At 45.1% G+C, this 14,781-nt stretch overlaps 1 long non-coding RNA gene across 1 annotated transcript; it reads right to left on the bottom strand.

The window, feature by feature from the left end:
- Positions 1–751: 751 nt before the first annotated feature.
- Positions 752–11,528, bottom strand: LOC135259569 (uncharacterized). Its single transcript, XR_010331327.1, has 2 exons — positions 4,043–11,528; positions 752–1,958 (listed from the first exon to the last, which is right to left on the bottom strand). It is a non-coding gene; the product is annotated as an uncharacterized LOC135259569 (long non-coding RNA).
- Between the last annotated feature and the right edge of the window lie 3,253 nt (positions 11,529–14,781).

Below are 14,781 nucleotides of genomic sequence, written 5' to 3' on the forward strand. Positions count from 1 at the left end.
CACATTGCTCTTTCATTAATTTTATACAAGTTTGTTATATCAATTTGACTCAATCTAAATAAACAATATGGAATCAAGATGTTTGAAGTGTATGTGTGAGTGTAACTATTGTAGTCTAGAGAGGGTGTAGATCACTAAAAGGACTTCTTCTTGGCTTTGCGTAAAGAGAAATCTTTTACAATTTCTGTGAAATCTAGTGTTCTGACTATGTCAGACTCAATGGACATGACAGCGAGGTGGCATAATCTATCCTGTCCCCTTGTTGACCGTAAACGATTCTTGATTAGGCTAGTGATAATTTTGAAAAAGAACACTCTCCTGATGGATTGGTGATGGGCAATGTGAGATATATATTTGCAGCGCTATTTTGACATTTGGAAATACAGTTTGCAAGTTGCTTTTTACGAATTAGTTGAAGAAACTCCCCCGATGACGTTTTTTAAAAATCGTTCATCAGCAAAATCATTGTGCAAATCACTGGAGTATTTTTCTTGTAATTTCATAGATGATGAGCGAAGCTCTTGTCCAGAATGTATTTGGATGTTATTCAAGAAAAAAAAGGGCTCACTCACATCCTTGTCGGATGCATATCTTCGTTTGAGTTCTTCGTTATTGAGTATTAGCCTGTCATTAATGACATTAAATACGTCCACAGTAAATGTTTGCCTGCCGGTCATTGATAACTTGGACTCAAGCGTTTCATCGGCATGTATTTTACGTATGCGCTTTCTCTGAGTCTCGTTTTTATATGTCTTGGACACAGCAGGAGATATACTAAGTGTTGCAGTTCCAAACCTATCAAACTGGTCTCTCTGCATTGCAACATAATATTTTAATGAGGAAATCAACTTAACTGCATTCACGAGATCTAGATCTACCCCTTGCAACATGACACTTATTGTCTCAAACCTCTGCTGCACACAATTCCAGAACTGGCAAAGGAGAACTATCTCCAATTTGGTCATTTTCTTTGCAAGGGCTCGCTTGCTCATCAGCTAAAGAAAGTACTGTTTCAGTTACGTACTGTAAGGGTAGTTATGCAGTGATGTATTCGGCTGAACATGTCAGCAGCAAGCTAGCAAAGCTAGCAAAATTGATAATGATACCCCAGTGCATTATCAATTTAGCTAACCTAGCTACTAACGTTAGCGTGCACACTGGGTGTGCTGATCGTTACCCGTGTGAACACTCCGATTTTATAGCTTGTGGCAAGTGAGTGCCACCCCTCCTGCCTTCCAACAGACTCACGTGAGACAACCGTTTGGTTTTTTTAGCACTTCCGTGCTCTTTTATTTAAAGCCCACGGCTTTCGATCGTAAACAACGTAACACAGGGTTTTCCTTTATTTCACTGTGCACTTCTTTCATCTCTCCGGAGTCTGCTTCCGAAGACTCCCGGTCTCTATTGAAACCAATCAGAGGCAATCAGCGCAATCAAATAATTAACAATTATCGGCGCTGATTACCTCCACCTGACAGTTGTGACGAAGGATCCAAGAGCCGCTCCTCTCACTATCTCTCTGCAGCCGACGCCCAAACCACGCCCACCCCACCATATACCCCCAACGCCCGACTTAGGCCGGGGAGCCATCCGGCCAATGACCAACCCCCGCCCCCGGAAGTCAGCCACGACCATCCATGCATCCGGTCTATGGACCACCTGGAAGTTAAAAGGCTGTAAAGCCAGATACCACCGAGTGATCCAGGTGTTGGTATCCTTCATGCGGTGGAGGGGGGACCATGGAGGGGGGCATGGTCCGAACAGAGGATGAATGGGCGACCCAGAAGGTAATAACGGAGGGCCCCGACCACCCACCGAATGGTGAGCCACTCTTTCTCCACCGTGCTGTACTTCGCCTCCCGTTGCAACAGTTTTCGGCTAATGTACAGCACGGGGCGGTCGACTCCCTCCACCTGCTGGGTCAAAACAGCCCCCAGCCCTCTGTCCTACGCATCGGTCTGCAAAACAAAAGGGAGAGAGAACTTAGGTGTGAACAAGAGCGGCTCCCCACAGAGAGCTTCTTTTACCCTCTCAAATGCCCGCTGGCACGGTTCCGTCCACTGGACCGGATCTGAGGCACCTTTTCGGGTTAAGTCAGTTAGGGGACTGGTCAGCTCTGAAAATGCCGGGATGAACCTTGGCCAGCCCCAAGAACCTCCTTACCTCTTTTTTTGACTTGGGTCAGGGACAGGTTGCAATCGCGGCGGTTTTGTCCACTAGAGGCCGCACCTGTCCACTTCCCAAGTGTTACCCCAAATACAGTACCTCCGCTCGGCCAATAGCACACTTCTTTGGGTTAGCGCTGAGCCCCGCCTGCCTTAAGGATTCGAGCACCGCCCCCATATGCTGCAAATGCTGTTCCCAACTGCTGCTATGGATGATTACGTCATCCAGATAGGCAGCAGCATACTCAGCATGTGGACGTAATACCCGATCCATCAGGCGCTGGAAGGTGGCAGGGGCTCCGAATAACCCAAACGGAAGTGTCCTAAATTGGTACAAACCATCCGGAGCGGAGAAAGCCATTTTTTCCTTAGATTTGGCAGATAAGGGAATCTGCCAGTTAACCCTTGGTTAAATCCAGTGTCAAAAAAAACCGAGCCGTGCCAAGCCGATCCAAGAGCTCGTAGACCCGAGGCATTGGATAAGCATCAAACCGAGACACTTCATTTACTTTTCTATAATCCACACAGAAGCGAATAGACCCATCAGGCTTACCTACCAGCACAATGGGGCTACTCTAGGGACTGTGGGATTCCTCTATTACCCCCAGCTTTAGCATTGCCTTTATCTCTGCCTGAACCAATTTCTTTTTGTGTTCTGCACCGTCACCCCCGGGGAAGTGTCAATGTGGTGGTGTATGAGGTGCGTGCGCCCTGGTATGGGGGAAAACACATCAGCAACACGCTTTTGCAACAAAGCAAGGTCTGCTCTCTGATTCGGTGAGAGATGGTCATCTGAAAGGGGTGAGATTTGATTGGATGAATTTGGTACCTCCGGCCCCAGCTCATCTCTCTCCTTATCCACCGTAACCAGAGAGACAGCCACCACCTCCTTCCACGCTTTCAGGAGATTGAGGTGATAAATCTGTTTTTCCCCCACTCTATCAGTACGCTCTACCTCATAGTCAACCTCCCCAACTCGCCGTGTGACCACAAAGGGCCCTTGCCACTTGGCGAGTAATTTAGAACTAGAGGTAGGGAGTAACACAAGCATTTTTTCGTAGTTTGACATAGTTTAGCTCCTCTGTCGTAGTGCTGCTGCTGACGTGCCTGTGCCTCGAGCAATTTCTCCCGTGACAACCTACCCAGTGTATGGAGTTTTGCTCGCAGGTCCATCACGTACTGTAATTCATTTTTACTAGGACTCGGACCCTACTCCCAGTTTTCTTTAACTAGGTCCAATATCCCCCGAGGTTTCCTACCGAACAGTAGTTCAAAGGGAGAAAATCCCATGGAGGCCTGGGGAACCTCCCACACACACACTGTCACGACACACTCAGTATAACCTATCCCTAATTATTACAAAATACGGGTGAGTGAGTGTTGCATCAGGGCGCACCTGCTGACCATCAATGTACATCACGCGGTCAAAGGCAAAGCGTAGGGTGTCGTCACGAGACTGCTCGAGTGGGAAATCCTCCATGGGGCGAAACACTGGTACCTGCGGAGTCTCCCCCTCTGCCACGTCGGACGGCCCCACGTCACCACTGACAGCAGCACACATATCACACAAAGTCCTACCCATCGTGAATGCACCCCCCCAACTTACCAGCTGCCTGCTGAAACCCCGGCCAATCAGTGCCTAAAATCAGAGGGTGCGAGAAACGGGAGCTAACCGCAGCCTTTATTTTATGCTTTTTACCTTGACAACGAATTTCCACTGAGACTATAGGGTACTCGTGTAAATCCCCATGCACACACCTTATAGACACCCTTGATGCTTCTAACAAAGCCTCGGGTCGAACCAGGCTCTGTTGAATCATGGTCTGCATAGCCCCTGAGTCCAACAGCGCCTGGTGTTCACTCCCTTGAATCCTTACCGGAATACAGTACGCTCCGTCCGGGTCGGGAGCGGAGGTGGGCGGCCGACAACATGAACCACCTGCCCCACCTCGGTCCGGGTGTCTGAGGAGCTCTCTGTGGGTCAAACCCCGCCGCCACTGAGCCTGGGGCTGGGGAAACAGAATAAACAGAATTGCGGGAAAATGAGGGGGTTTGGGCACGGGGAAGGGGGGAAGGAAGGGGGGGAAGAAGGGAAGGAGGAGGGGCTCTCCTGCGTGAAGCAGTTTCTGCCCGACCTTGCTGCTGCTGCTGTGACTGGCTGCGGGGGTAGAGCGCCAGGTGGTCCTCTGCCAGGGTGACGGCGGCCGCCAATCCAGTCGGTCGGTGGCACCTCATGCATGTTTTACTTCCCCGTGTTCTGTAAGCATGTTCTCGGACCCCCGGAAACAAATTCCACAAAGTGGTCACCGGTGTCCAGCTCACTCGTCAACTCACCAAAATAGTCTCCGAGTGGAGGTATCCAGTCACCTGGCCGACTCACAAAGATTACAGAATCTGTGTCATGATACAGAACCCTGTCAGGCAATTTGTCCATGAGGTCGTAAAGCTCAAGCTGGGCGTAAGCGGTGGTGAATGCAGCTATAAACATATTACTGTATTTGGGTGGATTTGAGAAACCCTTGGCACAACACCACTGCACAAGGGCCACATCATCTGTAATAAATGAAAAATGTCATACTCTTTGGAAAAACATGTACAACTGAAACTGCTCCAGGTCACGGATCAAGGTTGTGTTGACTTGGTTTGTTCTCTGACCGAATTTACCTCAAAGGCTGTTCAGGAAAAGTTTAGAAATTTGCCTTTTAGCTTTATTGACACAAATTTGCTGGGGTCTAAATGTATGCCCTCCTTTTCCAAATAACTGCATGTATCTGTCTTTATCCAGATCATTAGACACCCATGAAGGGCACCCAGTGGCTTCCTGTTTACCCTTCAAATGTGTGTTTATGTACTCGATAAAGAGAGAATCAGGGCGCTGGGGGAAATGCCAGACTTCAAAAATCTTGGCCACCTGGTATCCCTTCTCAACTAGTTTGATACTACACCAGACCCCGGTGAGAGAACACTCCTCGGCAGAATGTAAACATTTGTCTTGATGTTCAGAGACGGCGCAGGACCTGCAGAGGGGAAACATTAATTTTCCAGACACCCTGTAAGGTAGCATGGGTAGGTAAAGATCCCTAGGTGGGTATATTTTGGCTGTGATCAAACCAAAATAGTTTTCGATTGGGTCAAAGGCACGGAAGATGATGGGTGATCTGTAAGGTAAACTTTAGTCTTATTCACAAAAGGGTAGAGACTGGTAAAATCATAGTAATGTATCTGCTCATCTTCCTGCACCTTATATTTAAGCCGAAGAGCATTAGTTCTATCGCCAAACAGAGCATCACAGGGTTCCAGACGTTCTGGATAATCAAAACAACGCCGGTACCTCAGGACTCTCCCATTTTAGTCTTACCCATTCGTGCTCCCACAAAACAACTACATGCAGATTGTAGGTGTTACACAGAATATCTATTTTTTCTTGAGATTTTCGATACAAGGAGCCAAAATCTTGTTTTGTGAGCGGATTAAAGGTGTTTGCATCAAAACACTGACAACAACCATGGAACAGACAACCAAGGAACTCAAAGGCTGTACGTACACCGCCCACCTCTGAATACCCGTCTAAAAAGTATGGTCCAAATTTAACCTCCCTCCGATTCAAAGCATGTTGTATGAAAACATTGTTACGATGACTGAAAAACATTGTCTAACCACTGAATTGCCGGTGTTGAAAAAGACTTTTGCTTGAGAATGTAATTGTCAGGGGTGGTGATAGCCAGTGTGTCTTTGGGCAAAAAACTTGTGCAGAATTGTTTCATACATACAGAAGCAATTGTAACACCCTGAAAAGGGTCAAGACCGGTGCGAGTACCTCACGTCTAAATCTCAGACACCCCTCCCGCAAAATGACCACGTCATTAATACAATACTCAGACATCTCCTTGAGAAAGTCAAACACCCTTCCAGATATGGTTGCGTACCATTGCATAAACTCAGACCTCTCCTTTTCTGACATGGTATTGTAACCATAGTATAAAGGTGGTGGGTACGGTCCTGTATAATTTTGATTCGCGACTGTGTTCCAGAAGTGTGGGAAGTAGCCCTTTTTGGCATTTTCAAAGCCTAAATCCGATGGCATGGCGCTCAGTTTCATTGTGAGGAAGCTGAGGGAATCTATGTGACGCTGCTCAAATGCATCATCGGTGATACAAAGCAGTTTGCTGCCTTGAGATATAATGTGTGGTGTGATGCCTTGTTTAATCAAGTGTTGCATAATTAGGTAGCTGTCATAACCCTTCGATTTGCGCAATAAATGTGTACCCTTTGTATTTCGGTGAGCGGAACCGACGGAAAAAGGCCTCCACACAACCGTCACCCGCTGCTGTCCAACGCACCCCGTTAAAATCGATACAACATACAAAATTAGCAACATGCACACCATCATCCTGTCGGCACTCAAAATCGTAATACACACAGCGTTCACTCGGCTGTTCAGGTTTGACTTGCTTAATGTAACGAGCGTGTCTACTATCAGCAACCAGCTCATCATTACAGTTGACGCAACGCTGCACACTACAACGGTGTGGTACAGGTCTTTTAGCACTGATGATGTACACCCTGCCAAACTGTTCGCAATACTTGTATGTGCCGCATGGGGCGCTCATTTTACCCGTAGAATTATACCTTACTGAACCTGTGTTTAGTAGTTGTCTATGACCATGAAATGCACTTTTTATACGTCGCTTTGGATAAAAGCGTCTGCCAAATAAATGTAATGGAATGTACCTTGGATAAGATATGTCCCTGCATTCAAATCTGAAATTGACCAGTATTTTCTAGAAAAAATGTTCACTTTTTCCCCACTACTAGCATTGGGCTCCAGCCATTTTAGGACAAGCTAGGTTGTGACGTCACGTTGGTTTGTCTCAACTGCTTAGGCTACTCCTATTACTAGACTGCTGACTTTTAATGAGCTCAGTGATGAATCGTGAGGAATGAAACTGAGAACCCAAAGAAGGGTCCTTTTGTTTTTCGCTGGGATGATCAAATGAGTATGACAGAACAAAACTTATTCATTTTCATTAAGCGCCTCCGATGAGACCGCAACTACTGTGCTGCTGGAAAGCTGTTCTGAAATGGCACTACACCTGTGGGAGGGGGGTGATGGGTCTGCAGTGACCACTTTATCATTAAGTCAGATTACATGAAGGAGGGAGTATATGATGGACATGGACAATTTGTTATTTGGGCACAGGTGCCTTTTCAGAGCAGGTAGTTTACTATTCAAGTGAACAATTCCAGGTATTTTACAAAGATTGCATTTTTGGCAACAAAAAAAAAGTCATTAAATAAAATCCCACTACATCGACTTGAAAAAAAATGTTTGAAATGAGACAAAATGATTCTTGAATCAAATAGTCAAGTATAAATAATGATTTAACAATGATTCATAACCATTCTATGGACGATTGCGTGCATGCCTGTGTGTGAATATATGGTATATGAATGTGACATTGATAGCAAAACAAAAACAGAATATCTGAATGACTTTGAAAGGTTCAGAGGATATGAAAATGTGAAGACAGAAAAGGTGAATTAGTAGTTATTGTTGGGACAGGAAATGCCTCTGCACCTTTGAAGGAATGTCAGGTGAAATCAATGTGATCCCTCTGTGTGGACCACACCTGTGTGTTTTGTCACCCACTCCATTTGCATTACTCTGTATCTTCACACAGACTCTGACAATGGTCTGCAAAACATGGTCTGCTACTGTGAATATAGAAAGGAAAAGAGAGAGAAAGGAGAAAGGGAGAGCTGCTATGTTTACCATGCCAATGCAGGGCGAAAACGTCTGTTAACTGGGATCAGAGCCAGCTCTTTAAAGCTCAACACAGAGCCATGACAAAGGCAGCCTAATCTCCCCTGTTGTCTTTGGTTCTTTCAGAATACATCCTGCCAGCAGGCGGGTGAAGGGGTATTTGGGCTACTGGGGCCCAGCACTCACTCCTATGATGGGGCAGAAAAATAGCCTTCAGATATAATGAAACAGTGAATTTGCCCATCCCATCCTTAAAGAAATTTCACACCGGTGCAACCAAAAATGTGTCACAGATTTGCTGAATATCCGCACACAAATCTTCTGCATGTGAATCACACAGGCCGGGTTCCGCGGAAATTTCACAATCCAGTGTTCCAATTTCATACCAAAAGACAAAAAAGTTGCGCCTTTTACCTGAGGGGAAATATAATTTGATAGTGCAAGTAGCAGTGACAATGACACCCTCTTCATTATGTTAAGAAATCAAAAGAAATAAAAGTATATTCATTCTATCCGATTTTGGTACTGGTATCTAAAAAAAAATCAATGCTAGGCTGTCCAACAGTCACTCTCTCTCTCTCACACGCACAGTCCACATCATAATACATACAAATCAGCCAATATCCATGGGAAAGAATAGAGTTTCATTGCCAAGGTGCTATTTTTCTGGCTTCACATTATGTAGGTTTGTTGTGGTGTTTGGTTTAACCAGCGGCATAGTTCTCGCCACACCTTCAATACCGGTGTGTTGTAGCTACAATTTTTTAAAAAATGTGAAAAATGAACTTCACATAATGCTCAATACTATGAGATATAGTCAGTTGTACTGAAGGCTAACACAGTACATGCACAGGGTTAAGTTACTTGAAACAATTTAGAAAACATTGGGAAGCTGCATTGCTTTGGAATACAGCATGTTTAATTTGTGTTAGCTAAGACAGCCAATATTGTTTCTTGTAACTTGGCCTAAATGGTAAATGGACTGCATTTATATGGTAAATGGACTGCATTTATATAGCGCTTTTATCCAAAGCGCTTTACAATTGATGCCTCTCATTCGCCAGAGCAGTTAGGGGTTAGGGGTTAGGTGTCTTGCTCAAGGACACTTCGACATGCCCAGGGCGGGGTTTGAACCGGCAACCCTCCGACTGCCAGACAATCGGTCTTACCTCCTGAGCTATGTTATGTTGTAATGACATAATTTTGATATCGGTACTTTTACCTGAGTTGACACGTGTAGACGTGTCTCAGTGAGCTCCCGAAGCTCCCGCAGCTTTTTCTATTTTATATCTATTTTATGCTTTCTTTCGCAGTTTCCATTATTTTGTTTTAAATTTTTTTTTTCATTTTATTTTATCAGCTTTTTAAGTGTTTCTCTTGTGCACTCTACGGATTGCCAAATTTGCAGATTGCCGGATTGCCTAGGAAGTAGGCCGGACCGGCATCCACGCTTTTGCTTCCTGTGTCTCCCCTGCCTCCGACGCCTGCCAGTACTGACAATGATCCATGGAGAGCCCGGTGTCCTCGTTACATACTCCGGTGTATTGTAAGGAGGAGGAAAACTAAACCGGATCAACAAGAGGGCTTTTCCAAGAGAGGAGGAGGAGGAGATTCATTGCAAACCGCTACAGAGTTTTACTCGCTTTTTTAATCGCTATTTCTTTTAATCGCTGGGTTGCGACTATGGCTTGTACCGATTGCGAAAAGCTCGCTCAGAGGATAGCCGAACTGGAGCTAAGAGTCAGAACCCTCTTAGAGATCAGAGAGACTGAAGAGTTTATCGACTCCATGCTACCTATTAGCCTGGAGGCTAAGCTACCAGCTAGTGAACCACCCATGAAACCGGCCGAAAATCTCTCTTGCCCGGACACAAACGTCAGTGCAGCAGCAGACACCTTGCTTGATACTGCTCCAAACATAACCATTTTCAGACAGCATTTCGGGATATTGGCTCAATAATGATGCGAGACCTAAAGCCTCCACTCCGTGCGATTTATGGACTGAGGAGTGCCGAAAAGGGAATCTGAAAAACTATAGAAGCAGGAGACCACCGCTACTAACCCCCCCACCTGAACTGCCACTGGAGGACAGGTATGAGCCACTAAAACAATCTACCTCCATCAGTGCTCTTGCCAAACGTAGTGGTAAAACGTCAGTGAACTTCCAGAAGTTAACCCTAATGCTAACCCTAACTCTGGGGCTAAGGCACACACACAGGGATAAGAGGCAGACCCCATCCAGATGACCTGGTAGGACCTATCTGCAAGATAGGAAGCGAACCAAGACAGGGCAGTCTCAACAATGCCCATCTCAGCCAAGGTGGAGAGAAGTATTTTGTGGTTGACCGTGTCGAATGCTGCAGACAGGACAAGAAGGATCAGGACAGAGGAGAGACGTGAGGCTCTTGCAGTGGCGAGTGCCTCCGCCACAGCCAGGAGTGCAGTCTCTGTTGAGTGCCCGGATTGGAAGCCAGACTGGTGAGGGTCTAGCAGGTCGTTCTGATGGAGAAAAGAGGTTAGTTGTTTAAGCACTGCTCGCTCAAGGGTTTTGGACAGAAAAGGTAGAAGCAATACGGGTCGATAATTCATTACATCAGAGGGGTCTGAGGTGAGTTTCTTGAGGAGTGGGGTAACATGAGCTATCTTAAAATCAGAGGGAACATGACCAGAGGCAAGAGAGGAATTAACGATGGAGGACAGATAGGGAAGGATCTCGCTGGAAATTTATTGGAGGACTGTAGATGGGATGGGGTCACGTGGACAGGTGGTTACACAATGAGAAGTGATGAGCTGTAGTACATTGGAGTCCACCAGCATCTCAAAGGAGGTCAGTGTAGCCGTGGGTTTGTCTCGGGGGGGTTGGGGGGCTCACTGGATGGGCAAAGGAGTTCCAGATTGTAGCCACCTTTCCTTCAAAGGCAGTCAGAAAGTCATCTGCGGAAAGGGAAGAGGGAAATGGGGGTGGAGGAGGCATGAGGAGGGAAGAGAAGGTGGAGAATAGTTTGCCTGGGTTAGAGACACATGAACTGATCTTAGATTGGAAAAATGAGGCTTTAGCTGATGTGAGGGCAGATGTGAAAGTTGCCAGCAGGGTATGATATGCGGTCAGGTCATCAGAGGATCGGGATTTCCTCCACTTCCTCTCTGCAGCCCGCAGTGATGTTCTGCTGGAGTGTAGTGACTCAGTCAACCACGGGCAGGGGGGTGAAGAGTGTACTGGTGCTGGAGCTGTTGAGTAAATTGTGGGGGAGAAAGTAGGAGAGGGAGAAAGAAAGAAAGAAGTGGTCTGAGACATGGAGGGGTGTCACCGTGAGTTGGGGAATGGAGCAGCTTCTGGTGAATACAAGGTCTAGTTGGTTACCAGCCTTGTGTGTGGGGGGAGAAGAAGACTGGGATAGGGCAAAAGACTGGAGGAGTGAGGCAACCCTGGATAGTTGGGAGGTCTCTGGTGGGAGTTTGAAGTCTCCCAGTAGAATAGCCGGAGTGCCATCCTCAGGGAGGGAGCTCAGGAGAGTGACCAGCTCATCCAGGAAAGAGCCGAGTGGACGGCGGTACAGAACAATAATGTAAAATTTTGAGGGATGAGTTACAGTAATTGCATGGAATTCAAAGGAGGAGGGAATACGGTTAGGACTGGGGAGGACACAGAACTTACAGGACAAGGAAATGAGCAAACCGGTGCCCCCAGAGGCACTGGTGGTATGCGAGAAGGAGTATCCCGCAGACAGTGCAGCTGGGGTGGCGGAGTTGTCGGAAGTGTTCTGGGTTTCTGTGAGAGCCAGGAAGTCAAGACACTTCGTCTTGGCAAAGGCAGTAATGAAGTCAGCTTTCTGGACAGCTGACTGGTAGTTCCATAGTCCACCCGTGACAGTGAATTCCTGAGGTGTGGACAAGGGTGGGTAGATCAGGTTAGATAAGTTGCGCCTGCAGAACAATGACTTGCTTCACTAAGAGTAGCCCCACAAAGATGTACTTGTCTCAACTGTGAGTTGTATCACCATCTATGTGATTTTAACTGTCTTATCTATTATTGTTTTTATTGAGTTATTTCTGTTTTCTGCTGATAATTTTATTGTCTTATCTTTTTATTTATTTTTTAATTCTTCCCTCTTTTAATCTTGTTATTGTATATGTAAAGCACATTGAATTGCACTTGTATGAAATTACTCTTTAAATAAAGCTGCCTTGCCTTGCCTTTTAATGGCAGGCCTACATTTTGCAAGTCTTAATGGCTTATAGTGCTTTGTATATGTGAGTAACTTGGCATTTTTGTATGTTGAAAGCGTTTTTCTTCAGATATCACTTCTTTTTTCACTGTGTTATGAAAAACGGATAACAGTAATGCATATAAATGCAGATTATGATTGCTATGCATGCACATACATGCATGCAAATACACATACATTATAGCCAGTCCTGGATCTAGACTGCTGGGATTGGGAGGGTGACAGACATTTTTGGGGGGCCAACTTTATCACATAATTTGTGATGAGTAGCTCAGCGGATGTGGGTGTAAAAATGTGAACCACCCCTTTAAGAAATGCTTGTGGATTACGGTTATCCTCATCTGAACCTTTACAGTCTGATCAAGGGTTACCGTTTAGTAGTGGTGCTTTGCTATATATTATATTCATTTCACACATCTTGTGATGCACTTGGACACATCATCAGTGATACCTGGGGTCATGGAGTATGTCGTGTCTTTCAACAATCATACACCCACACCCAGGCGACCTAGCCAGGGTTGATCAGGCCCTAGCTTGTGTCCATGGAGCATGTGTTGACTACTCAGTGGTGTTTTTGATGGCTTTCCTACTGTGCAGTCCTGTAATGCCAAGGAGCTTGAGGACCCTGTGGAGAGGCTGGCCTGCGAAGTCTCTGCAGCCCACCTCTATAGAAACGCATTGTGCTCTCCATCCCTGCCTCCGGCACTCGCTAACCAGGTCCTCATACTTGGCCCTCTTCCTCTTATAGGCCTCCTCCATCCGGTCTTCCCATGGAACAGTCAGCTCCAGCAGGACCACCTTTCTTGATATCTCAGACATCAGGACAATGTCTGGCCTGAGTGTGGTCACTGCAGTGGTGTCTGGGAACTTGAGCTGCTTTCCCAGATCAACCTTCAGCTGCCAGTCCCTTGCTGTGAGAAGGACCCCTCCCTGCATTCTTGGCTGAGCCCGGGGCTTCTCCCCTGCCTTAGCAAACACAATGGCCCATTTTTCTGGGTGGTGTTGCTTGGCTTGGCTGATCCCAGTGCAGATGGTATCTGCAATGACCTTCAGGACCTGGTCATGATGCCAGCGGTAGGCAGGGTTGGGTCATATTACTTTGAAATGTAGTCAGTTATATATTACTGAATACAAATTACATGGAAATTTTTGTAATTAGTAACATAATCCATTGGATTACAAAAAATGTAATCTACTCTGACTACTTTTGGATTACTTCAAAACATTGAAAATATTGCACCTTATACTAAAAAAATAGACTCAGCCACAAAAATTTGAGTTCCACAAATATTCTTTTGTCTCTCTAAACATCTAAAAACATTTTCAATGCAAATAAAATGCACTTTGCATATTCAGCATTTACAGTTGGTCAAATCAAATTACCCTTACAAAAACAGTACTGGCACAAACTACAGGTGAACTGTGTGGATTCTACAACATGTGGGATGCTGTTTCTTTTGTGTTTTTGTTGCTGCTGTTTTTTAATCAAAGGCCACATGGAAGACTTTGCTCCTGTAACGCAAGAGGAGCACTTACTCAAAATGTACATCTTCCATTTTCAATGTAAATAAAAAGGAATAAAAACTCCATTATCCATAAATCATCATTAAAAAACAAAAACAAATATTAGTTAAGTCACCATTAACAAACCTGGCAACCTGAGAGGAGTAACTTACTTTGATATACAGTAGAACATATTCGGCATTTAGAATTGGTCAAATCAAATTACCCTTACAAAAACATGCTGGCATAAATGTCTACAGGTGTACAGGAGGAGTTTGCTATTGTAACTAAGGGTGTAACGATTTGTCGTAGCACGATACATCGCGGTGCAAAAATGTGACGGTACGCATCGTGTAAGTCGATTTTTGGTCGTCAGCTCTAATTATATTTTTGTATTATTATCATCACTAAACATACATTTTATTTCAAATGTTTAGACATACAAATATATATAAACACCAAATATAACAAACACTACATTACAATTCATCAGCGGTAGTAAATAAATATATAAAATGAAAGTAGTCATCTGTATAATTATTTGTGTTACCAGTGCACAAAGTCATACATCACGCTTCCAGCATTCCAATTGAGGCCTCACGTTTTACATGTTTCAGTCATAGACAGAAAAAAGAGGTTTCAGTAGGAGACTAGCAGCATCAATGTGAAACGTAATGAGTGTGGCTGGAGCTGAGATTGAAATCGAGGATGCGCCATCCTCCTTTAAATCAGAAGTGTGGCAACATTTTTGCTTTTCGATAATTCAACAGGAGAATGGTGACAAATTAACTGACAAAACAAAGATGGTATGTAAACTGAAACATGTAAAACGTGAGGCCTCAATTGGAATGCTGGAAGTGTGATGTATGACTTTGTGCACTGTAGAAAAACTATGAGCTACTCTATTGCTAATACCACAAATATGATGCAGCATCTACAATGCCACCACAATGACAAACTCTGGTCAGGGGGTGTGAGAAAGAAAGTGCTTAAAGGCCAAACTTCTCTTGAAAAAAGTTTTGCATCCCCGTTGCCTCATACATGTACAAGAGCACAAGATATCACCAGATCCATAGGAGTTTATCGCTAAAGACATGAGACCATTCTCAGTAGGTGACAACAAA

This window comes from Anguilla rostrata, chromosome 7, assembly GCF_018555375.3.
Source record: "Anguilla rostrata isolate EN2019 chromosome 7, ASM1855537v3, whole genome shotgun sequence".
Taxonomy (NCBI): domain Eukaryota; kingdom Metazoa; phylum Chordata; class Actinopteri; order Anguilliformes; family Anguillidae; genus Anguilla; species Anguilla rostrata.